This window comes from Sus scrofa, chromosome 14 (assembly GCF_000003025.6).
Source record: "Sus scrofa isolate TJ Tabasco breed Duroc chromosome 14, Sscrofa11.1, whole genome shotgun sequence".
NCBI lineage: Eukaryota > Metazoa > Chordata > Mammalia > Artiodactyla > Suidae > Sus > Sus scrofa.
Window position 1 is genome coordinate 25,183,630 of NC_010456.5, and position 25,487 is coordinate 25,209,116.

At 44.5% G+C, this 25,487-nt stretch overlaps 1 protein-coding gene and 1 pseudogene across 1 annotated transcript in view; one reads left to right on the forward strand and one right to left on the reverse strand.

Moving 5' to 3' along the window:
- The window catches only part of TMEM132D (transmembrane protein 132D), a 774,579-nt gene that overhangs the window by 39,190 nt on the left and 709,902 nt on the right, over positions 1-25,487 (forward strand). The window lies entirely within an intron of this gene.
- Positions 17,561-21,068, reverse strand: LOC110256601 (annotated as a pseudogene).

Genomic DNA, 25,487 nt, shown 5'->3' on the forward strand with positions numbered 1-25,487 from the left:
ATTTATTTATTTAGTGTTTTTAGGGCCACACCCGCAGCATATGGAGGTTCTAGGTTAAGGGTCGACTTGGAGCTGTTGTAGCCACTGGCCTACATCACAGCCACAGCAACGCCAGATCCAAGCTACATCTGCCACCTACGCCACAGCTCATGGCAACACCAGATCCTTAACCCACTGAGCGGGTTCACATCCTCATGGATACTAGTTGGGTTCTTAACCTGCGGAGCCACAATGGGAACACCCAGATTAGTCTTTATTTTTTTTTGTCTTTTTGCCATTTCTTGGGCCGCTCCCGTGGCATATAGAGGTTCCCAGGCTAGGGGTGGAATTGGGACTGTAGCCACCAGCCTACGCCAGAGCCACAGCAACATGGGATCCGAGCCGCGTCTGCGACCTACACCACAGCTCACGTCAACGCCACATCGTTAAACCACTGAGCAAGGTCAGGGATCGAACCCGCAACCTCATGGTTCCTAGTCGGATTCATCAACCACTGTGCCACGACAGGAACTCCCTATTTTTTTTAATTTTTAATTTTTTTCTTTTTTGGCCACCCAGTGGCATATGGAGTTCCCAGGTGAGGGATCAGATCCAAGCTGCAGTTGCAGCAACGATAGATTCTTAACCCACTCTGCCAGGCCGGAGCTTGAACCTGTGTCCCAGCTCTCCAGAGACGCCGCCGATTCCATTGCACCACAGCGGGAATTCCTATGTGTCTGTTTATAGTCTGAATTTCCAATGCCTCCCACCAGGAAATAAGTTCTGTCATAGTGTTGCCGAAATATTGGCTGCCTCTCTCCCCAATGCCAAATAGAAATGCGAAGACAGAGTTGGAGGAAACAGAAAAAATAGCTTGAATGGCTAGGCAAAGAGGAGACACAGCCGGCTTGTGCCTCAAGGACTCTGTCCCCCTTGGAGGGGGTAGTGAGGAATCTTATAGTCTTTGAGGAGTGGGGCGTGGTCAGCTCATGGACTCTCTCCTGATTGGTGGGTGGTGAGGTCATTGGGAGTCAGCGTCATCAATCTTCTGGTCCCAACTGGTTGTTGATCTGCATGCCTGTGGGCAGCGTTCAGTTGACTTCTTCCACCCAGTAGGGCTTCAGCACCTGCCAAACAGCTCCAAAGACATGGCTCAGAATAGTACTTATAGTCTTTGAAGCACTGAGGGTCCTTGACTTTGCTGAATGGCTAAATTACTATTTTCTTTTTTCTCTGTATTTTTTTCCACACTTCTCCAATTACATTGGTTCTTTGACTAAAGTTTTTCTCCAGATAAAAAGGCAGGGGGAGGATGTGAGTGGGAGGGGGTCCACCCTGGGAAGGCCTCCAGGGTCCTGCTCAGTCACAGTAGGAGACCCTGCAAAGATCAGCAGCTCATGCTAGCAGGCTCCCTGATGAACTCACTGGGTTGGGTATGCCTTCCCTTGTTGGATTGCCTTTCCCTAATCTTTAGTCTACCGGCTGTGGCCAAAAGTAGCAAGATTGTTTTTGCTCCATACCTTGGGATCTACCCATCTCTCTCCTAGTGCAGCAAGTGGACTCTCTAGTGTAACATGCTAGAAGCAGTGCAGGGATTACTGAATGAATAAAGTCGGGTTTTTGAACACCTAATGAGAGAAATCCAACCCAGACTGACTCCAGGTAAAAAACAGAGGTGGTGGGAAGGTTAATTGTCTCAAACAACGAAAAGTTCCAGGGTGAGACGATCATACTAAGTGAAGTAAGTCTGAAAGAGAAAGACAAATACCATATGACATCACTTATATCTGGGATTTCAAATATGGCACAATGAACCTATCTACAGAACAGAAAGAGACTCATGCACATGGAGGATAGAATTGTGGTCACCAAGGAGGAGAGGGAGGGAGTGGGATGGAAGGGGAGTTTGGGGTTAGTAGATGCAAACTATTATGTGTAGAATGAATAAGCAGTGAGGTTCTGCTATATAGCATAGGGAACTCTATTCAGTCTCTTGAGATAGACCATGATGGAAGATGAGAAAAATAATGTATATATATATGTATGACTGGGTCACTTTGCTGTACAACAGAAATTGGCACAACATTGTAAATCAACTATACTTTAATAAAAAATAAAAGAAAATGAAAGTTCCTGTGTAGACTTCAGGCATAGCTTGATCCAGGGACTCAAATCACATCATCTGCACTCAGTCTCTCCTCATCTCCTGTTTCTATCTTACAGATTGGTTTTTTTCCCTCAGGCAATCTGCTCACATGGTGGCCTCCAGCAGCTCCTGTTGTTTATCTCTCCAAGTGTCCTGTTCAGCAGGAAAACCACTTTCTCTTTTCCAGTGGTTACAAGCAAAGGGCCCTCTCTGAGTCTTACCAGCTTGCCTGTGGCCATGTGCCTTGTATTAGTTATCAGTTGCTCTAGAACCAGCAAGCACTGGATGGTGATAATGATGTAAAGGAAGATACCTATCATTTTAGTTTCAAAAGGACAGAAATTCAGGCAGAGCCCTGTGGGGGTGGCTTGACTTTGCTTTGTGATGTCGGGGGCCTCAGCTGGGGGACTTGAAGGTCAAAGTGTAAACTCATTTGAAGGCTGGACCGGGCTGAAGAATCATTCCAAGGAGGTGCTCTCCTAAGACTGCCTTTGGTTTCTTCCCAAATGGGCCACTTCTTAAGGCTTTTAGCCTCCTTGCAAGATGGCACTGGTTTAGAGATCCTGCCTTGGTGGATTGTGTTAAGAATCTCACTGTAGCGGCTCGGGGTGGTGCTGAGGTATGGGTTTGCTCTCCAGTCCAGTGTAGTGGGTTAAAGGATCCGGTGTTGCTGCATCTGTGGTGTAGGTGCAGGTTGCAGCTGTGGCTCAGATTCAGTCCGTAGCCTGGAACTTCCATATGAGGCGGGTACAGCATTTAAGTTGGAAAAAAAAAAAAAAAAGATGACACTGGCTTCCCCAGAGAGAGCAATCCGGAGAGGGGCAGGTTGGGAATAGCAGTGTCCCTTGTGACCTCTGCTGGGGTCACCAGCACCATCACCTCCACTCTGTGCTAGTCTTTAGGAGTGAACAGTGGTTCCAGCCTTGTACTGGGGCTGGCAGTCCTGCAGTTAGGCTGACGCTTTAAAAGAATGAGTGGCAGAAGAATTTGTAGATATACTTCAAAGCCACCACCACCGGAGGCTCATCACAGTTGCTGGACCAGGCTTATTGTTGAGGGGTGGCTGTACTGGTTCCTGGGGGCCCTGTCACCAGGAGAGGACAGAAAATATTCTGTTGTGCTCTCCTCTGTCCACCCCCCCCCCAATAAAGCCCAGATATTATCACACTGGTATTTTATGTGTTAAAAATATGCTGGGACTACAGGCGACTTTATTCTTCTCTGGGGAAAAGCCACTGATTTTATACTAATCCCAATTTTTTTTTTTTTTTTTACTTTTAAAATTTATTTTATTTTTTTATGGCCACACTTCTGGCATATGGAAATTCTCAGGCTGGGGGGGTTGAATCGGAGCTGCAGCTGCTGTCCTACACTGTAGCTGCAGCAATGCCAGATCCAAGCCGTGTCTGCCACCTACACCACAGCTTGCGGCAACACCAGATCCTTAATCCACAGAGCAAGGTCAGGAATCAAACCTGCATCTTCATGGACACTATGTGAGGTTCTTAACTTGCTGAGCCACAACAGGAACTCCAAATTTATTTTAGTTGCACTATAGTTGATTTACAATGCTCTGTTAGTTTCTGGTGTCCAGCAAAGTGATTCAGGTATATATACACACACATATATTCTTTCTCACATTTTTTTTTTTTTTTTTTTTTTTTGTCTTTTGTCTTTTTGTTGTTGCTATTTCTTGGGCCGCTCCCGCGGCATATGGAGGTTCCCAGGCTAGGGGTTGAATCGGAGCTGTAGCCACCAGCCTACGCCAGAGCCACAGCAATGCGGGATCCGAGCCACGTCTGCAACCTACACCACAGCTCACGGCAACGCCGGATCGTTAACCCACTGAGCAAGGGCAGGGACCGAACCCGCAACCTCATGGTTCCTAGTCGGATTCGTTAACCACTGCGCCACGATGGGAACTCCCTTTCTCACATTTTTTTCCCTTCTAGATTATTACAAGCTCTTACGTATTGCTCCCTGTACTCTTGTTTCCTAGTAGCTCTTAGGACGCAAGTGTTATCCCGAAGGCCATACTAGCCAGGCTCGTGAACATTTTGCTTCGACATGAATGTGTTAGGGCTGCTTTAGTGAACTGGATAGACATAAAAAACCAAAAATGCATCCTTGTAAAGTGGAGAAATTAAGCTGTGCAAAATAAGGATGCTTCATTTTACAAACAAAAAAACGAAAACAAAAACCTGACCAACAAGTTACTTAAAATAGTAGATTCCGCCCCTCCCTTTTCTTTTCTTTTTCAGCTGCACCCAGGCTAGGGGTTGAATCCAAGCCACAGCTGCGGCAATGCCAGATCCTCAACCCACTGTGCCACAGCTGGAACTCCCATTTTAACGTGAAATGTCACACTCTCTGCACCCAGTCTCTGCAGGGGTAACTTCTCAGGGAGGAAGGTTTGCACCTTCAGTCCCTAGGGAAGGATGCGACTTTGCATCTGGGCACCTGCTGGTTTCTACTCCTGTGGGCTGGAGCCTTAGCCATGGTCCAGAATCAACCCCTAGAGAATTTCACTGTTCCCTGCTAGCATTCCCATAGATGAAAAACTTCCTTTTAAACTCAGCTTCCAAGACAGACACCAGGATTTGTAACTCTTGCCCAAGCCGAAAATTAGTGTCCTTCCTGTGACAGAGCCTGTGTTTGTCTGATGATCAGCCTGTTTTCAAGTCCAGGCTCCTCCACATGTTCCGTGGCTCCGTTCTTTGAATAGATTGATGAGTGGCGAATCCCTGTTTAAATCTGCCATGGAATTCCTCCCTTGCTGCAGAGGGCGGGTCTACACCGCCAGCATCCTCTCCTTCCATCAAGATGCAAGGTGTGGGAGTTCATGTTGTGGCTCAGCAATAATGAACCTGACTAGTATCCATGAGGAGGCGAGTTTGATCCCTGGCCTTGCTTAGTGGGTTAAGGATCCGGCGTTGCTGCAAGCAGGTCATAGACGTGGCTCAGATCTGGTGTGGCTGTGGCTGTGGCATAGGCCAGTGGCTACAGCTCTGATTTGACCCCTAGCCCGGCAACTTCCACATGCCATGGGTGTGGCCCTAAAAAGACACACACACACACAAATGCAGGGTGTGTTGGGGGGGCCTCTGGTTCTTTGATTGCTGTGGCTTTTTTTTTTTTTTTTAAACTAAGCTCATCTGCCTTCTTTAGGCGTCAAGCATGTTGCCTAGGCCGTGTCCATGGTCAGTGGTGTTTTTATTTTATTATAATGTAATGATTGCAGGCAGTTGTGGGTAAATGGCTTAGCTAAGTGCTTTTGAATCCCATACCCAGTCTCTGATTATACTTGTGTCCCATCTTGATGAAATTCAAATAAACAGCTCTCTGGCATGAAAGGCCCTCTATTAGATTTATTTCTAAATTCTTTTAAGTGTGTCAGCAGGTAGCCCCCAGGATGTCACAGGAAGGCACAGGCCGTCAACCTCCGTGGTGGCGGTGAATTAGTCTGAATCTATTGGAAATGAAAAGTTCAGACAGCACAGATGGAAGAGATTGAACTAGTGGCTCAGAATGAATAGAAAGGGCAGGTGTGTCTGGCGCTTTACGGGCAGAGAGAGGCCCATGCGTTGACAGTGTCATAATGTACAGCTCTTCAGAGATGCTGGGGGCCCCTTGTTCCAAAAGGCGAGTCTGTTTCCTGTCATTTCATGGGGCAGGGAGATCGCTGGCAGGTCTCCAGCAAGGATGCAGTTTCCCTGGTTGGCATTGAACTTGACATCCCCACCTGATTTGGGTGCTTGAAAGGTAGGGAGGACTATGTCTGCAGTTTGTGGCTTTCCGAGTCAGTCTTTTGAAAGGAGTTCCCGTTGTGGTACAACGGGACCTAAGGTGTTTCTGGACTCCTGGGTTGCAGGTTCGATCCCCGGCCAGCACAGTGGGTTAAAGATTGGGTGTTGCCTCAGCTGCGGCATAGGTTGAAACTACTGCTCAGATCTGGGAACTCCCTATGCCACAGGGTGGCCAAAAAAGAAGAAGGCAAAAAGAGCAGCTCTGCTAGGCAGAGCATTCCTAAGCTTCTCCCACTGGAAGAGTCAAAGGCTTGTCAGAGTGTAATGATTTCAACATTTGAGGTTGTAAACATTTTTGCAAGTTTAAAACATAATGTAACAAAGTAAGCCAAATACTGTTTAATTTGTTGGAGTCAGTAACTTGGTGCAGCTGGAGTGAAGACGGATTGTGAGAAACTGATAACCACACACACATTCAGTGGAAAAAGTAAAAGCATGCTGGAATAGAATTACAAAGTTGGCCGACCTGTGGGCAGTAAAACAGTAACCCCTGAGGTTTTCTTTTCCACGAGGCAGAGATAATTTGCATCTCTCCTGGACAGAAGTTGTTTGCAGCTTATTAATCCTCTACCAGTTAAATCTCCAGTTACAGAGTCTGGGCCTAATCAATACTAAATAGTAAGTCCAACAGAGTCCCCTTTCCCTAGAGGAACCCGTGACATTTCGGTGGGGTTGTTGCATGTTCTCATGTAACTTTGAAAGGGCATGCGCTGAGCTTGTTGCCTTGTTTCTGAACCGTGCATGCAGGATTTGTCTTAACAGATTGCCTTCTTCAAAGGCAGACAGGGTGATGGGTGATGGAAATGGGGTGGGTGGGGGGCAGATCGGGTGGGGCAGCCACTTCCCAAGGCCAAGGGCTTGTTCCCAAGTGCATTGTGAATGCTTTGTGGCTGGAAATTCCAACCTGTCCATGGGAAACTGTCAATCCTAGTGTTTATGGGAAATATCCCAATTAAAAAATGCCAGGGAGTTCCTACTGTGGCTCAGTGGGTTAAGAATCTGACTACAGACCTGGGGTTTGATCCCTGGCTTGGCACAGTGGGTTAAGGGATTCAGCATTGCTGCAGTTGCGGTGTAGGTTGCTGCAGTTGCGGCTCGGATTCAGTTCCTGGCCTGGGAACTTGCATATGCTGTTGGTACGGCCAAAAAAAAAAAAAAAAAAGAATCTGGAAACAGGACTTCAGGTTATATCGAAGCTTCGGGATAAAGCAGAACACGTGAAAACTTCAGGTCAAGCCGGCCAGCTCAAGTGTCTGTCACCCGAGATCACCCCAGGCAGTGACAGCCAGGTTAGGGTAGAGGTTAGCTGCAGGGTATCTGTATATAAGCCTTCTTTTGTCTAGCTGTGGTTCTGACACATCAGGAGGCAGAAGAATTCTATACTAGAGCATGTACTGTGCGTTATTGGAAGCTTAAGGGATTTTCCAAGATAATCTTGAGTATATATAATTTTTACCTTAAGCCCTCACTTTGGAATCTCTCCTCTCTCCTCCACTTTACACGTTAAACTTTGGGGGCCCTATTCACACAGCTGTCCTAGGAAATAAAGGGAATTTATTCTTTTTTCCTGTAGGGAAAAAATTTTAGTTTTTTTTTTTTTTTTTCTTAATGGCTGTACCTGTGGCATATGGAGGTTCTTCATATGGAAGTTCTCAGGCTAAGGGTAGAATTGGAACTGCACCTGCTGGCCTACACCACAGCTCATGGCAAGGCTGGATCCTTAACCCACTGAGCGAGGCCAGGGATTGAACCTGAGTCCTCATGGATACCAGTCAGGTTCCTTTCCACTGTGCCATGATGGGAACTCTGGATTTTAGGAATATTCAAGTCTGGGATCTCTCCATATTGGAAAATCAGAAAACATCCTAAAAGATGAAAGCTGCAGAACCAAAGGTTGTCCAGCTCTGTTCTGGAACCTTTATCTGTGTTCTGCTTTAAGGCTGTGCAGAGTTTCCTCCCACTTTTCTAAAACTCCTTACTTACATTCTATGGATTGTTTATTTGTTGAAGTTAAAACATGATGCTCATTCTGAAGACCTGGAACAAAACTACTCCCCTGGGAAATTCAGGCAGTTTACTACATCTGCAATCTTGAGTGGGAGATTGGAGAACCAGAGAGAGGAAGAAGAGGGAGAGGAAAGGGAGAAGGAGGGATGAGGAGGAGGGAGGGAGAGAGAGACAGAGAGAGAGATTGGTTCTCTCAGGAAAAGCCCTTAAGGAGTTCCTGTCCTGGTGAAGTGGTGAAATGCAGCAAGGCTGCAGCTGTGGTATAGGTCACAGCTGCAGCTCAGATTCCATCCCTGGCCCAGAAGCTTCCATATGCCATGGAGGCAGCCAAAAAAAATAAAGATCTCTAAACACAGGCTTGGAGTTCCTGTTGTGGCTCAGCAGTTAGCGAACCTAACTAGCCTCTATGAGAACTCTGGTTCGATCCCTGCCCTTGCTCATTGGGCTAAGGATCCGGTGTTGCTGTGAGCTGTGGTGTAGGTCGCAGATGCGGCTCGGATCCCGCATGGCTGTGGCTGTGGTGTAGGCTGGTGGCTACAGCTCTGATTGGACCCCTAGACTGGGAACCTCCATATGCTGTGAGTGTGGCCCTAAAAAGACAAAAAGACCAAAAAGTAAAAAATAATAAAAAAAAAAAACACAGGCAATGAGATGTTCATACAGATACATGCTGAGAAAGGTTAGAATTAGAAAGAGGGACAGCAGAGCGAGAGTAATCAAATGTAGGGAGATGTCAGATACACAGAGAGAAAAAGAAAAATAGATTTGGAGTCACACTTAACCCTCAGCTGCCTAGCACATAATCACCAAGTGGTCACCAACAATAGGACCCTGAGTTACTTTCAGAAAGAGAGAAGGTTGAAGTTCCCGTCATGGCTCAGTGGTTAACAAATTCGACTAGGAACCATGAGGTTGCGGGTTCCATTCCTGGCCTTGCTCACTAGGTTAAGGATCCAGCGTTGCCGTGAGCTGTGGTGTAAGTCGCAGACGAGGCTGGATCCTGTGTTGCTGTGGCTGTGGTGTAGGCCGGCAGCTACAGCTCTGATTCCACCTCTAGCCTGGGAACCTCCAGATGCCATGGGAGTGGCCCTAGAAATGGCAAAAAAAGACAAAAACAAACAAACAAACAAACCCCCCCCCAAAAACGAAAGACAGAAGGTAAATCATGTGAATAATTGTAAGAAAAGACAGAAGTACCAATGAGTCTGCAGTGATTTTAAAAACTAGCCCAGAGGATGAAATACGTAATTGGATCTGGAAGGCACTGAGGGTGGGGCAGAGGACCAGAGGGGTAGGCAGGCTTGTGGGCTGGCAGTTGGTCATCCACCCTCCTTCACAGCTGCTGATGGTCCTTTGGAAGGGATCAATTCAAGGAAACTCCCAAAGGCTCTCGTATTTGCAGATACCCAGTCAACCAACCCCAAAGCAGGCCCTTCAAGGAATGAACGGAGTGCGGGGGAGGGTGTTCTTTACTCCCCACCCCAGCCCAGTGAAGTTTGAAGAAGGCTTTGCTTTGATTTTCCATCGGGTTCAATCCTCGGCTTCACTCTTTGAGTTAAGGATCCTGTGTTCCACAAGCTGCGATGTAGGTCGCAGATGCAGCTTGGATCTGGCGTTTCTGTGGCTGTGGTGTAGACCTAAGCTGCAGCCCCGATTCAACCTCTAGCTTGGGAACTTCCATATGCAGTAGGTGAGGCCTTAAAAAGAAAAACAAAAAACAAAGAAGAATGATACTTCCTGCCATGAAGAAATTATATGAAATTCTAATGTTGATGTTCAGATAGAAAGTGTTTGTTTTTTGTTTTGTTTTGTTTTGTTTTGTTTTTTGTCTTTTTAGGGCCATGGCATGTGGAGGTTTCCAGGCTAGGGGTCTAATTGGAGCTGTAGCCACCAGCCTACACCAGAGCCACAGCAATGAGGGATCCAAGCCACGTCTGCGACCTATATCACAGCTCATGGCAACGCTGGATCCTTAACCTAGTGAGCAAGGCCAGGAATGGAACCCGCAACCTCATGGTTCCTAGTCGGATTCGTTTCTGCTGCGCCACGACAGGAACTCTCAAATACAAAGTTTTATTGGAAGGCACCCACCGTCGTTCAGTTATGTTTTTGGCTGCCGTTTACTACAGCGTCAGAGTGGAGCAGCTGTGGCATTGACCTGATGGCTGGGAAAGCCTAAAATCTTGACTCTCTGACCCTTTACAGAGAGAGTTGCTGCCCCTGGTATGGATTGTGATGTGGATGCTCCCTGGAGTTGTGCAGTGCACAGCATGCACAGCTGTACAGGAGCAGCACACAGCCACACACATACTTTACAAAATAAAACAATGCCAGCATCCTGGAGTTTATTTTATCATGGCTGGCACTTTGGTTGCCTCTAATTTTTCACTATTGCAAATAACGCTGTAGGAAACAGCCTTGTCCTATCAGACAGGCTTTTGCCTGTTCCCCAAGTTACAGCGATCTCCAACTGAGAGCCGTGTCAATGCAAGCATGTGTACTGTTTCATCCACCATGTGGCAACTGGTGATAAATGAACAATTTTTCAATTTAATATTTATGGCGGCAGCCTGAGCGAGGAAGATCGCCTCTGACTGGTTAAGAACAACAACAACAAAAGTCTGTAATGGTTTGGGAGATTTTCAAATCCTAAATGGGAAACGCAAGTCACCTCATTTCCTCATTTCCAAATGATCGGGAAACTATTCAGCATGGAGAAAATAGAGCATTGCACGTGCTTGGCTTAGCTTCCTATGGAAATTGGATCCTGACTCACTCTGTAGAAGTTGGTTTTCCCTATGGGTAGCAACAGCTGCCTTTGTCTACATCACTGTGAGAGGTCTGGACCACAGAATCCTGAATACAGCATGCATCTTCCCGAATGCAGCTAATATTTGCATGACTATGGAGAGGCTGTTCCCTCTGAAGTAAATATTGACCTTAGTCTCTTGCTTAATTCAATGCTGAGACAGACACACACCAGAATTTCTTGCAAAATTGGTTTTCATCCTGATGGAATCTGCTAGAAACCTATCCAGGTGGCTGCTGTTTGCTAATGGCCTTTTCTGTTGAAAAGAAATGAATAGAGTTGCCTGGTTGCCTAGTGGTTAGGGATCCTACATGGTCACTGCTGTGGCATGTGTTTGATTCCTGGCCTGAGAATTTCTGCATACCACAGGGAGGCAAAAAAAAAAAAAAAAAAAAAAAAAAAGAAAAAGAAAAAAAAGAAAAATCAAAACAATTTTTTTTTTTTTTAGGGCTGTACTTGCAGCATGTGGAAGTGTCCAGGCTAGGGGTCAAATCAGAGCTGCAGCTGGAGCCTATGCCACAGCCACAGCAATGCCAGATCTAAGCCTTGTCTTTGACCTACACCACAGCTCATGGCAACACCGGATCCTTAACCCACTGAGCGAGGCCAGGGATTGAACCTTCATCCTCATGGATGCTAGTTGGGCTCATTACTGCTGAGTGCCGATGGCAACTTTCCAAAACAATATTTATAGTTCAACCACCACTACCCCAAACATTACCCCAAACACCAAGCAGTGTACATTTCATATTTTCGTAAACTTGATGTCACTTTTGGGTGATTTTTCTGCCCTATTCATATCCCCTTACTGTGTTTCATATTTGTATGGTGAGTTTCCCCATAAACTTTTAAAAAAATTTTGTTCTATTGCCATATAGTTAATGTACAGTGCTGTGTTAGTTTCTGGCATCCAGCAAAGTGATTCAGTTATATATATATATATGTGGTATATATATATATATAGAGAGAGATATAGTTATATGCATGATATATATATATATCACATGTAGAAGAATGTGTTATATATAGTTATATAAAATAATGGTTATATATATAAAAGAATATGAAAAAGCTTTTTCATGTTCTTTTCCATTACAGTTCATTACAAGATAGTGACTAGTTTCCTGTGCTCTATAGTAGGTCCTTGTTGTTTCTCCATTCTATATATAATCCACAAGTTTTCAAAAAAGCAACTTCTATATGTCTTTGGAAGGGCTGGCCTAGCCCATTTAAATGGTAGATTTATGGATAGGTTCCAAGGTGAATTGTTCTGGAGCCTTCTCTGTCCAGAAAGAACTCTGGTGGGAACCCCTCCGGTCTGCTTCTTCCTCTCTCTTGCTCTCTCATGTTCCCATCATGGCCCCACCAAAGTCACGGTGAGTGCTGGAAGAGAGCTTCCTCTGTTTTCAAACCTGGGCCTATACCTTCCTTTGTTCTCACTTTAAAGAACTCCCCAAATTAAGTCGTGGTCAGAGCTTTCAAAGCTCAGGTCCACTAATATTTGGGAATTCCACGTTGTTCTATTTGGAAGCTTTTACCAAACAGAAGGTCATTGTTATGGCTTGAGCATTTTCCTCTTGGCTTTTATGAATATTTCCAGATATTGCTATTTGCCAGGCTAGGTAGTGGGGTGTGCTGGCCTGGTGAAGCACCTGGCATGTGTTTACAGGTCGTCATTCAGAGACAAGGTAGAATTTCAGGAGTTCCCATTGTGGCTCAGTGGTAATGAACCCAGCTAGCATCCATGGAAATGTGGGTTCAATCCCTGGCCTCCCTCAGTGGGTTAAGGATCTGGCATTGCTTGAGCTGTGGTGTAGGTCACAGATGTGGCTCAGATCCCGAGTTGCTATGGCTGTTGTGTGGGCCAGCAGCTGTAGCTCCGAATCAACCCCTAACCTGGGAACTTCCATATGCTTTGGGTGCGGCCCTAAAAAGCAAAAAACAAAACAACAAACCAAAAACACAATAAAGGTAAGATTTCAGCTCTGCTTATTTTTTAAAAAATTTATTTTATCAAAGCATTGTTGATTTCCAATGTTGTATTATTTTCAAGTGTGCAGCAAAGTGATTCAATTATATATATATACATATGTATATATATATACTTTTTCATATTTTACAGGATATTGAATAAAATCTCCTGTGCTCTACAGTAGGACCTTGTTGTTTCTCCACCCTATATATAACAAGTTGCCTCTGCTAATCCTAAACTCCCAATCCTTCTCTTCCCTACCCCTCTCTCCCTTGGTGACTGCCAATCTGTTCTCTATGTCTGGGAGTCTGTTTCTGTTTCATAGATAAGTTCATTTGTGTCATATTTAGATTCCATGTGGAAGTGATATGTGATACTTATCTTTCTTTTTATGACTTACTTTGCTTAGTATGATCATCTCTAGTTAGGTCCATGTTGCACATTCTTTTTTATGACTGAGTAGTGTTCCATTGTATGTATGTGCCACTTCTTTATCCATTCCTCTGTTGATGGGCATTTAGGTTGTTTCCATGATTTGATGATTCAGCTCTGCTTATTGATTAACTATCCAACCTGAACGTTTTCTGACTCAGTTCTTTTATCTGCATAATGGGTGTTCTGATATTACAGTCATAGTCACGTTGCACGATTCAAATGAGATAGCACGTGGGAAATACCAAGCATGGTGCCTGGCAAGAAGGTGACCTCAGTAAAGGTCATTTCCCTCCCCCTCTTTTGTTCCCAGCTTCCCTATCAGTAACATTCTCAAAGTGACAACTAGACCAAATAGTTTTTCTAAATGTTGAAGTGATATCATTCTTTGGGGGGTGCGGTCAGTGGTGCTGTAATGTAGTAATTTTATTGTATATGTATTCGTCATGGGTGACTGTATCCACATAACTGTAGTAAATTCTAATCTGATTGGGAATTCCCATTGTGGCTCAGCAATAATGAACCTGCCCAGTATCCATGAGGACCTGGGTTCGATCCCTGGCCTTGCTCAGTGGGTTAAGGATCTGGCGTTGCCGAGAATGCAGTGTAGGTTCCAGATGTGGCTTGGATCCTGCATTGCTATGGCTGTGGTGTAGGCCAGCAGCTGCAGCTCTGATTAGACCCCTAGCCTGGGAACTTCCATATGCCACAGGTGCAGCCCTAAAAAGAAAAAAAAGTAAATTCTAATTTATTATTATAGTGACAAAGTGGTCTGCTTTTTTTTTTTTTTGTCTTTGTTGTTGTTGTTGTTGTTATTGTTGCTATTTCTTGGGCCGCTCCTGTGGCATATGGAGGTTCCCAGGCTAGGGGTCTAATTGGAGCTGTAGCCACCGGCCTATGCCAGAGCCACAGCAACGCGGGATCCGAGCCGCGTCTGCAACCTACACCACAGCTCACGGCAACGCCGGATCCTTAACCCACTGAGCAAGGGCAGGGATTGAACCCGCAACCTCATGGTTCCTAGTCGGATTCGTTAACCACTGCGCCACGACGGGAACTCCTGGTCTGCTTTTTGTAAAGTCAGAACAAACTCCATCCCCAGATTTTTGGTCTAGGTTTTGGTTTTAGATTGATGACTCAAACTAAGGGAGGATTTCTTCCCCCTTAACCCGCCTCCTCCCCCCCGCCAGAAGTATGGTTTTATGGTTATATTTGCTTGCTGTTTAGTTCTACACTTTAGAAGAGCTTGTTTGGATGTTTAAAAATAATGTTTTTTTGTAACCTATATGTTTAAACAGATAAGTAATAACATGAAATAACTTTGGATTTAGAAAATGAGAATGGATTGAACATAGCATCCTCCACCATCCTGGAGACTTTATGTCCTTTGGGAAAGATGGAAGCTGGAAAACCAGAGATGCTTACAGTCTGATTTGTTGCATTAGAAACTCCTGTTCATGACTGTGTCGGTAGAATGTGTTTTTCTCTGGAGCATTTGCCTTTAAATTACTGGGTCTACACTCCAGTGTAGGGAGTGAATGATTTGCAATCCAAGAATGATGATTTGTATAGCAGAAGTTGGCACAACATTGTCAATCAACTATACTTTAATTAAAAAAAAGTTTGAAAACAAGACCAGGAGAAGAGAATGATACTTTGCAATTAGACGAGAGGCATGGATGAGAAGAAAGTTGGATGGGGTGTAACGAGAAAGAGAGTGTTAACAGGGTCAGACGGATAGAATTGAGCAAAGCCAAAAGAAAAAAAAAAAAGATGTGTGAGAATATGAGAATTAAATTCTCTTCCACTGTAGACTCCTTGCTTCAGGGATGTGCTGACCTGCACGGGTGAAGGGACCTTAAAACTGGTTGATTTCATCTCAGAATACTCAAGGAGTCTGTTGAGTCTTTGAGAGTGATGATTCAAATGATCCCTCAAAATTATTTTTAATCTTCGTGATTCAGAATTTCAGTTTCTCAAGGGAGAGATTGAAGTAACTAATCAAAGAGACAAGCCCAAGGAAAAAAAATAAAGTGCTCAAATCTTCCTAAAAATAAAATTTTTCATTTGCAGATGCCTGTTCCATGCTGTTACCCAATGCCATAGTCCTTGCTAAGAGTCATGTAGAGTATTTTACTTTCTTAAGATATTTTTCTCATTGGAACCAAGGGTATTTTTTGATTTTCAAATCTTGCTGCTAGGACCAACTTATCAAAACAAGCCATTTTTATCTCAAGACCAAGCTCAAGTATTTATGTACCAGGTGACAGTTCTTTTTATGTATCAAGGAACAAAAATTGTCACTTCCGTGTCCAGATTCCTCCGTTTCCTTTAAGGGCATATCCTTAAGGGGCCATTTGTACCTGAAGTCTTTACAAAAATGCTGTGATAATTTTCAGAGGAAGCTTTAGGAAATGATTTTGGAGTATTTCAGATATCAAATACAAAAAAATGGCCTCAGTTCAGTGGGGAAATCCTACTGGAATGAACTGTGATGCTCAGAGTCCATCCAGAGGGCACCAACTTTCACTTATTTACAAGTTAATTGAGTAGATTAACAATCTGCTAGTGATGCAAAGTCATTGTCAAGCCACACATGACATGTAATGCTTCCGCTTTGGAGCCAGCATACCCCCGGGTCAGATAATAGTCTTTTTTCCTTCTTTAAAAGCATGATCATTTGGATGAGTGAAGGTGACTGACTTGCTTTGGAGGAAATGTCATGTTCGGATCATTATTTGCCGGTGAATAAAATCCTGATCTTTTTACTAATGATAGTAAACACAGGGATGGGTGATTTTCTGTGAAATTCTTCTTAGGCTTGAAGTATGTCCTGCAGATAATTATTTGTCTTCATTAAAACTGAGTTACATGTTAAATCCATTGGGGTGAGAATTCCTTAAGTTTGTTCACCATCTTCAGATACTTCTAGGTACTAAGGCACCAATGATCCAGCACTGATGATCTAATACAGAAAGTTCCACTTAATGCAGTCAGGATGGGCTGTGCTATGCTACAGTAATGAATAGCCCCCTGCATGTCTGGGGTTTAAAACAATGATTACGTCTCTTCACCCTGCACATCCATTGAGTTTCCTCTGTGAGGTCCACCTGGCACCATTCTCACTCTGGATCCAGGCTGAGGGAAGGAGTGTTCATTCACCCCCTGAACATCACTGCTCATGGGGTGGAAAGAAAGAGAGGGTAGCAAAGTGTCCTTGTCTCCTCAGGCTGCAGGGACATGTTTACTTTCTCACCTTTCATTGGCCACAACCAACCGTGTGGACATATGTGCATGTAGTGTCTGGGTAGGATAGTAGGTTCCTAGCGTGTGCCCAGAAGGACAAGGGGAACCAGACACTGTGAAGAGCCTTAAAGACTGTCACGCAACACTTATGGAAGTGACCTTGCAGAAGGGAGAAGTCCAAAGGTGGGATGATGTTGTGATGAATGCCATGAAGAAGAAAGCTAAAGATGGTGAGAGGATGGAAAATGACAGAGGATCTTGTTCAGCAGCGGAGGGTTGAGAAGTGCATCTCTGAGGATAATCAGATGAGAGGCCCGGATTAAGTGAGGAGACCAGCCCATGAGGATCTGTCTGTGTTACCCTGATACAACAAAAGTTGGCTATTGCATTTAAGGCTTAATGAATGATTGGATGGTTGTAATGGGCACAACGTCTTGTGTGTGTGTGTGTGTGTGTGTGTGTGTATGTGTGTGTGTGTGTATGTGTGTGTGTGTGTGTGTGTGTGTGTGTGTGTTTTAGGGCCACACCCACAGCATAGGGAAGTTCCCAGGCTAGGGGGTTAAATCAGAGCTATAGCTGCTGGCTACACTACAGACACAGCAATGCGGGATCTGAGCTGTGTCTGCGACCTATACCATAGCTCACAGCAATGCTGGATCCTTAACCCACTAAGTGAGGCCAGGGATCGAACCTTATGGATACTAGTTGGGTTTGTTTCTGCTGAGCCACAATGGGAACTCCTGTTTTTAATATATTTTTTTCCATTATGGTTTACCATAAGACATAGAATATAGTATTCTGTGCTGTACAGTAGGTCTTTGTTGTTTATCCAGCCTACATATACTAGTTTGCATCTGTTAATCCCAAACTCCCAATCCATTCTTTCCCCACCCCCTCCACCTTAACAACCACAAATCTATTCTCCTTGTCCTTGAGTCTATTTCTCATTGGTGTCATATTTTAGATTTTTCACGTATAAGTGACATCAGATGGTATTTGTCTTTGTCTGGCTTACTTTACTCAGTATGATCATCTCTACTTCCATCCATGTTGCTGCACATGGCATTATGATGGTCTTTTTCATGGCTGAGTAATATTCCATATATATATATATATATATATATATATATATATATATATATATGGAATATATATGTATATCTCTTCTTAATTCCTCTGTTGATGGACATTTAGGTTGCTTCCACATCTAATGCCCTGAACATTAATGTGCATGTACAAACATAGGGTTTCTTATTGTAATGGGCACAACTTCTATTTCTAGCTGTGTGTTAGGCTGTCTCAAATTGGTCTGGATCTGTTACTGAGGACAAGCAGTGACATGGAATAATATTTTACACACCCACACATACACACCCACTTTCCTTATTCATTATTTTTTCAATATCTAGAAGTACAATATATTCAGACTACCTGAGGGAAATAAACTCAAAACTGAATATATATATTTGATATGATTTGATTACTAATCGTGTATTGAAAGCAGTAAGAGGTTCCACAACACCAAATAAACCAGTTCTGAGGTTTTCCCCAAGATAAAATTTAACAGCTCCAGCTTCTTCAGTGTTTATCAAAATACAAAAGAAAAAAGTAGAGGATATCATTTTCGATGGCAAATCCGACCCCTGTGGGCTGAGGAAGTGAAAGCCCATGTAGACAGGGGCTCCAAGGGGCTGGGGCTCTAGGATGACCACCCATGCTTCCGCTGGTGAGACCCCAGAGAGCCCGGAGCAGGCCAGCAAGGGGACTGCAAGGCTTCCGCTCCAGCCAGAGCGTTCCAACCAAAGTGCCCATGTTGACTCAAGAAAAGGCTGGGATTCCTCCAAGGGGTTCCTCCATGGCTCCTGGGCGGCCAAGTGAGCACAAATACAAGCAAAAATGTAGTGGGGTGTGGGGGGAGCAGAGATAGAGCGAATCAGCGGGTTCCTGTGGTGACCATGCAGCATGGATCATGGCTAGTTCTGCTCCATTTCATGTTCCCAACGGGCATCAGACCACCAGTGGACTGGACTCAGGCCATTACTGCAGAACCTACACTAGGCGCATTTCTCCCTGCTGGGTGTTCAAGTGTTCTCCTTATCTTGTATTTGCAACTATTTTTTAAAAATGCACTGAGTTTGGGTTAAAAACAAAAATGGATATTAACACAGATCTAAAGCCCAGAGAAGGAGGATTGGGTCTGTCTGACACAGTGGCTCCTAGATGACCCGTGTGCCTAAAATTCCTTCTCAGTGCTAAACAGTGGCTTGGTTTTCTTTTTACAATAAAAAAGCTGAGTAACATTGCATAGGAGTACCAGAAACGGCCTCATTGGAAGCAAAAACTATTTACATTAAATAATCCAATTGCAGGCTGTGTTTGCACATTTACAGCATGTTGAAGCACACTGTGACTGTCCACGGAGACAGCGTCTGGCACTCACACCACAGGGGCACGTTTGCCACCTGAGCGTAAAGCGAGGGTGGAAGGAGGGAGTGAGAGGGGAGGAGAGAGGAGTACAGCTCACTTCTGGTTCCGGAGCTGATGGCACAGCCAGTCCAGTCCCTCATAGAGCCTATCACCACTGGTGGCACAGGTGGACTGGAGGTACCAGTTCCTGTGGCGCAGAGAGTGTAGGCCCAGCTTGTCAGTGATCTCAGCTGCATTCATGGCATCGGGGCACTTCTGTTTGTTAGCAAACATGAGCAGAACAGCGTCTCTGAGCTCGTCGTCTGCCAGCATCCTCATGAGCTCCTCTCGGGCCTCCTTCACACGCTCTCTGTCATTACCATTAACTGCAAAGATGAGACATTGCATGTGCTGGAAGGAGTGGCGTCACAGTGGCCGGATCTTGTCCTGGCCGCCCTCGACCCACACGGTGAAGCTGATACTCTCATGCTCCACAGTCTCCACGTTGAAGCCTGGAGCAGGAATGGTGGTCACGTTTTCCCCCAGCTTCAGTTTGTACAGGATGGTGGTCTTTCCTGCAGCATCTAGACCCACCATGAGAATACGCATTTCCGTCTTCCCAAAAAGGCTCTTGAAGAGGTTTGCAAAGATGATCCCCCATGCTGTAGACCGCTGGGAGCATCACTGGCCAGAGAAACCCTTGACGGCCATGGTACTGCTGCTGCTGCTCAGAGGCAGGCGTTGGTTTTGCTCCCACAGGTGAATATATATATATTTTAAACACACATCCATGGCAAGTCTGTTTTATGGCTAATATTCCAGGGATTATTAATGATCAAAACAGTGCTTTCCTATAAGAATGTCTAGATGCAAAACAAATGGGGCTACCAGGCAGGCAAAACTGAAAGAAAGAAGATGGTCATCTGATGCAGAGAAGGAAGTCACAATCATTTTCATTATCCTGTGTGGATCTTGCAGTTGATGGGTTCATCTGGGTCATTCTTCCTTGGGGTCTCCATGATCACTGTAGGCAGATGCTGGTGCCAAGGCTGGAGTTAGCAAAGTCTTCTCCACGCTGTCTGGCTCCCAGGCTGGGTGACGCCACATAGCCTCTCCACATGGCTAGCTTGGGCAATCCGACTGAGGGGGCAATCCAACTTTTTTTTTTAAATGAGGCATCTCTTCTTCCAGAGCAAGTATTCCAAGAGACAGGAAGGAGAAGCTACCAGGCTCTTAAAGCTTGAGCTTGGATCTTGGCAGACCATCACATCATCCATAGTCTGTAGGTCAAAGCAGGTCACAGACCTCCCCAGCTTCAAGGGCAGACCTCACCTCTTCATGGGAGGAGTGTGAAGATATCTGTAACCTGTCATGGAAGAGACGTGCCATCATGCACCAAGCATTCCTGATGCTCTAAACCACTTTCTGACTCAGGGCAGGTGCAGATTTTGAGCCACAGCTAAGAGCGAACAAAGTAGATCAGAGCTATTGGTAGCTCATCAGACAGATCTGGAAAGATAAAAAATTGGAGCTCAAGATTAGGAGACATCGGGGACTGAGATTAAGAACCCAGAGAGAAGGAAAAAGCATAGAAGTCAGCCCAACATTCTGCATCATGGTTTTTGCTGTTTCTCGAAGTATTTGCCAATGAATAGCAGCAGCTGAAAGGCTAAGGAATTGGAGAGAAGGTGGCAGCTAAGTGGCTGATGAGCTGATAGGCTAGGGCTCTTGGCAATTTCATTATACATCTACTCAGGAGAGACAGAAATGCAGTTCAGGACCTAGCAAGGAACCTGGGCCCATAAACATGCAGGCTTTTAGTTGGAATCCCTAAGGGATCAGAGGCCAAGAATAAGGGTAAACCAGTAATAGATAAATCCTCACAAAAACTCAAAACCGGCTTTGAGATTGTTCAATGCAAGCTAGATTGAGATCATGTCCCCTTACTCTGCTTGTCTACATGAAGCAAAATAAATCCTCCTTAGGGGAAATTCACATAATTCAGAGCCTTTATAGCTTTTCATATGCATTGTCTGGCATTCAATCAAAAATTGCTAAGCACACCAGAAGCCAGGACCACTGGCAGAGGGGACAGAAACAGACCCAGGGTGATCCAGAGACTGGGATTTTCATAATGGATTTAGAAATACTGAGGGAGTTCCCTGGTGGCCTAGTGGATAAGGATCTGGTGTTGTCCCTGCCATGGCTCAGGTTTGATCCCTGGCCCAAAACTTGTGCATGCCATGGGCATGGCCAAAAAAAAAGTCTGGGGGAGTTCCCGTCGTGGCGCAGTGGTTAACAAATCCGACTAGGAACCATGAGGTTGCGGGTTCGATCCCTGCCCTTGCTCAGTGGGTTAACGATCCGGCGTTGCCGTGAGCTGTGGTGTAGGTTGCAGACGCGGCTCGGATCCCGCGTTGCTGTGGCTCTGGCGTAGGCCAGTGGCTACAGCTCCGATCCGACCCCTAGCCTGGGAACCTCCATATGCCGCGGCAGCGGCCCAAGAAATAGCAACAATAACAACAACAACAACAAAAAAGACAAAAAAAAAAAAAAAAAAAAGTCTGACAAGTATATGCAAGAAAATAGATGTCATGGAGTTCCCATCATGGCTCAGTGGTTAACGAATCTGACTAGGAGCTATGAGGTTGCGGGTTCGATCCCTGGCCTTGCTCAGTGGGTTAAAGATCTGGCGTTGCCGTGAGCTGTGGTGTAGGTTGCAGACACGGCTCGGATCTGGCATTGCTGTGGCTCTAGTGTAGGCTGGCAGCTAGAGCTCCTATTCGACCCTAGCCTGGGAACCTCCATATGCTGTGAGAGCAGCCCAAGAAATGGCAAAAAGACAAAAAGACAAAAAAAAAAAAAAAAAAAAAAAAAAAAAAGAAATAGATGTCATGTGGATGGCGAGACTTAGCAGGGAATTAAAATATGTATAAAATAATTGAGTGACAGTTCAAGAGACAAGTAATAGAGTAACTAAAATGAGAACATAATAAGTTGATGGACCTAGAGATGATCATCCCAAGTGAAGTCAGACAGAGAAAGACAAATGCCATATGATATCACTTATATGTGGAATCTGAAATATACAAATAAACAGAAACAGACTCACAGACATAGAAAACAAACTTAACGGTTACCTAAGAGGAAAGGGAGGGAGGGGGGATAAATTAGGAGTTTGGGGTTAACAGCTACACAATACTATATATAAATAAATAAACAATAAGGTCCTACTGTAGAGCACAGAGAACTATATTCAATATCCTGTGATAAACGATAATGGAAAAGTATGAAAAGTGTGTGTGTGTGTGTGTGTGTGTATAAAACTGAATCCCTTTGCCGGACATGTGAAACGAACACAGCATTGTAAATTAACTATACTTCAATTAAAAAAGAAAATAATAAATTGGTTTAAGAGAAAATGTGGAGATGTGAATTGGAACATGTATAGGTCAGCAGAAAATATTCTGAAGAGCAAAGAGGAGAGAGAGCGAAGACGAGAGAGTTAGTATTATAAATTGGTGAAAAACATGAGTCTGCAGATACAGGTTCAGGAAGCGCTATAACCACCCCCCCAGCATAAATAGAAAGAAACTCACATCCAAATATATCATCATAAAACTGCTAAAAAGAGAAAAATGACATTTAACTTGAAAGCAGCAACAGTAAGACTTATAGTTGACTATTAACAGAAGTAAAACTCGGAAGACAGTGGAACCACATATTTTAAAGGCAGGAGGAAAAATAACTGTTAGGACCTAGAATTCTACATATAAAAAAATACGACTGTAAAAACTGAAGATGAAATACTGATGTTTTCTGAGAAACAGAAACGGAATTTGTCACTGCAGACCTTCAGTGAAAGGGAGACGGAAAGGTATTTTTCACATACATAGAAGGACCATGACCCCAGAGTGAAGCAGACAAAAGCAGGAAGCAGTAAAGGGTGATGGTTAAATATGTGAATCCTCAACTGACCACACAAAGGAATAATGAAAAACCTTTTAGGGTCGTTTTGTTTGAATTTTGCTAAAGCCTGTTTATGACCTGGTGATTTGTGCTCTTGACATTTTTAAATGGCCACACCTGGGGCATAGGGACATTCCCAGGCCAGGGATTAAATCCAAGCTGCAGCTGTGACCTACACCATAGCTATGGCAGTGCTGGAGCCTTTACCCCACTGCGCTGGGCTGGGATCGAATCCCTGCCCCACCACCTCCACAGCCATCTGAGCTGCTGAGGTCAGATTCTTAACCTACTGTGCCGCAGTGGGAACTCCAAGAGTCATTTTAATTTGGGATCAATGTAATATGAACTTGTAACTTTGGAGGCGTGTCTTTCCCATGGGCAGCAGATGGGCCCCTGTGGAATGACATTTGAATACAATATATGCAGGATTTAAATCTATTAAGATAGAGGGCCAGTGGTGGTGGTGATTAGTGCAGTCCTTCTAGTCTTTAAAGTTTTGCTTTCCCCAAACCAATATAAAATGATTTCTGATTAAGATGGGACGTGCTGATCTCTATGCTGCTAGAACAGTGACACTGGGAAAAACTTTCATGTTTTCTCTTGTTTTTAGAAGCTGCTTTCAGATTTGCCTATTTTTCAGCCATTTATTTTGTATCTAAACATTCTTATAGGAAAGCACTGTTTTGATTATTAGCCATCCCTGGAATATTAGCCACAAAACAGATTTGCGATGGATGCGTGTTTAAAATATATATATTCAGTTTCACATTTATTTCCCTCAGGTCGTTTGAATATATTGCCCTTCTAGATATTGAAAAATAATGAATAAGGAAAGTGGCTGATCTCAGCCACTCTCTAGCTACCAACAGGTAATCTTATTTTTGAGAAAACAGGGAAAGGTAGTGCTTTCATGATTTTTTCAGTTTCTTACATGGGAGGATTTGTTTGTTTGTTTGTTTGTTTTAAACGGCCGCACTGCGGCATATAGAAGTTACCAGGCTAGGGGTAGAACCAGAGTTGCAGCTGCTGGCCTACACCACAGTCATGGCAATACCAGATCTGAGCCGCATCTGAGATCTGCTCCACAGCTTGTGGCAACACCAGATCTTGACCAGGTGAGCGAGGCCAGGGGTTGAACCCACATTCTCATGGACACTGGTGGGTCCTCAACCCATTGAGCCACATTGGGAACTCCATTTTTTTTTTTTCTTCTTTTTTCAGCCCCACAGCATGTGGAAGTTCCTGGGCTAGAGATTGAATCAGAGCTACAGCTGTGGCCTTAACTACAGCCATGGCAACACCAGATCCATTGCCACAAACGCCAGATCCTTAACCCAGTGAGCAAGGTCAGGGATGGAACCTGTATCCTCACAGAGACATTGTTGGGTCCTTAACCTGCCAAGCCACAGAGGGAACTCCCCAACTTTTAAAAAAGTCTGTTTGAGGCTCACATGCCCTCCTCAGAGGGTCCAGGACAGGAAGGCTTTCTTTCAAAACTGGAGAAGATCCCACTATCTTTGGATGAGCATCAGGTTAAAAGGTTGGATCTTTTCATAGTGATAAAATTATATCCCTAAACATTGGAATCACGCCTGTCTCAGCAAGATACCTGCCTTATGAGAGGTGTCGGGGTTACCAGGAGTCTGAAAAGAAGGGCAGAAAAGAGTGTCCCCATCTCACAGTCATGTAGGAGACTAACTTGCAGGCATATCTGCATCCTTTAAATTATTCTGCCTTCTGTCGTAAATCAACTATAATAAAAAATTTATTTTAAATTATTCTGCCTTTTTCCCCTCCTCTGCTCCTTACTTTCCTTCTCAATTTTTACAAGCACATAAAAATGGAATTGGTTTAAGTTGCTCTATTTCATTGAAAATAAGCTATCATCTTCCAGGATGTATCCCATTCTCAGATAGGTTGCCACGTGCATCTTAATAATGACAAGATGAAAAAGGATGCCCATTGCATGGAAAAGATACATTCTGATCAATTCCAGGGATGCATTACTTAGATGGTCATGAAAGTATCTTTCACTCTCTTTTCTTTATCAGTAGTAATTTTTTGTGTGTAATTGGGGTGGTGTCTTCTTATAACAACAGCGATCTATTTGCATTATAAAAATTGTAAAATACACAGAAACTGTCACATGGGCCCATCCTGTACGTGGTCTCTGTTCCTGCTCAGACAAGGGGCAGCACTTCTTCCTTTTCTTTTCTTTTTTTTTTTTTTTTTTTTCCCTAGGGCCGCTCCCGTGGCATATGGAGGTTCCCAGGCTAGGGGTCGAATCTGAGCTGTAGCCACCGTCCTACGCCAGAGCCACAGCAATGCCAGATCCAAGCCACGTCTGCAACCCACACCACGGCTCATGGCAATACCGGATCCTTAACCCACTGAGCAAGGCCAGGGATTGAACCTGAAACCTCATGGTTCCTAGTCGGATTCGTTAACCGCTGAGCCATGACGGGAACTCCCCAAGGGACAGCACTTCTTTATGTTGTTCAGGAAGTGTCCATACCTGCACAAACACAGCCTAGATTTGACTAAATATTTTGCGCAAGTGGAAAACGGAGAGTTTTTTATTTTTTGAATGGCTGAACCCATGGCACATGGAAGTTCTGGGCTAGGGATTGAGCCCAATCTGTAGCTGCAGTCATGACAGATCCTTTAACCCACCGTGGTGGGCTGGGGATGGAACCTGTGCCTCAGCAGTGACTG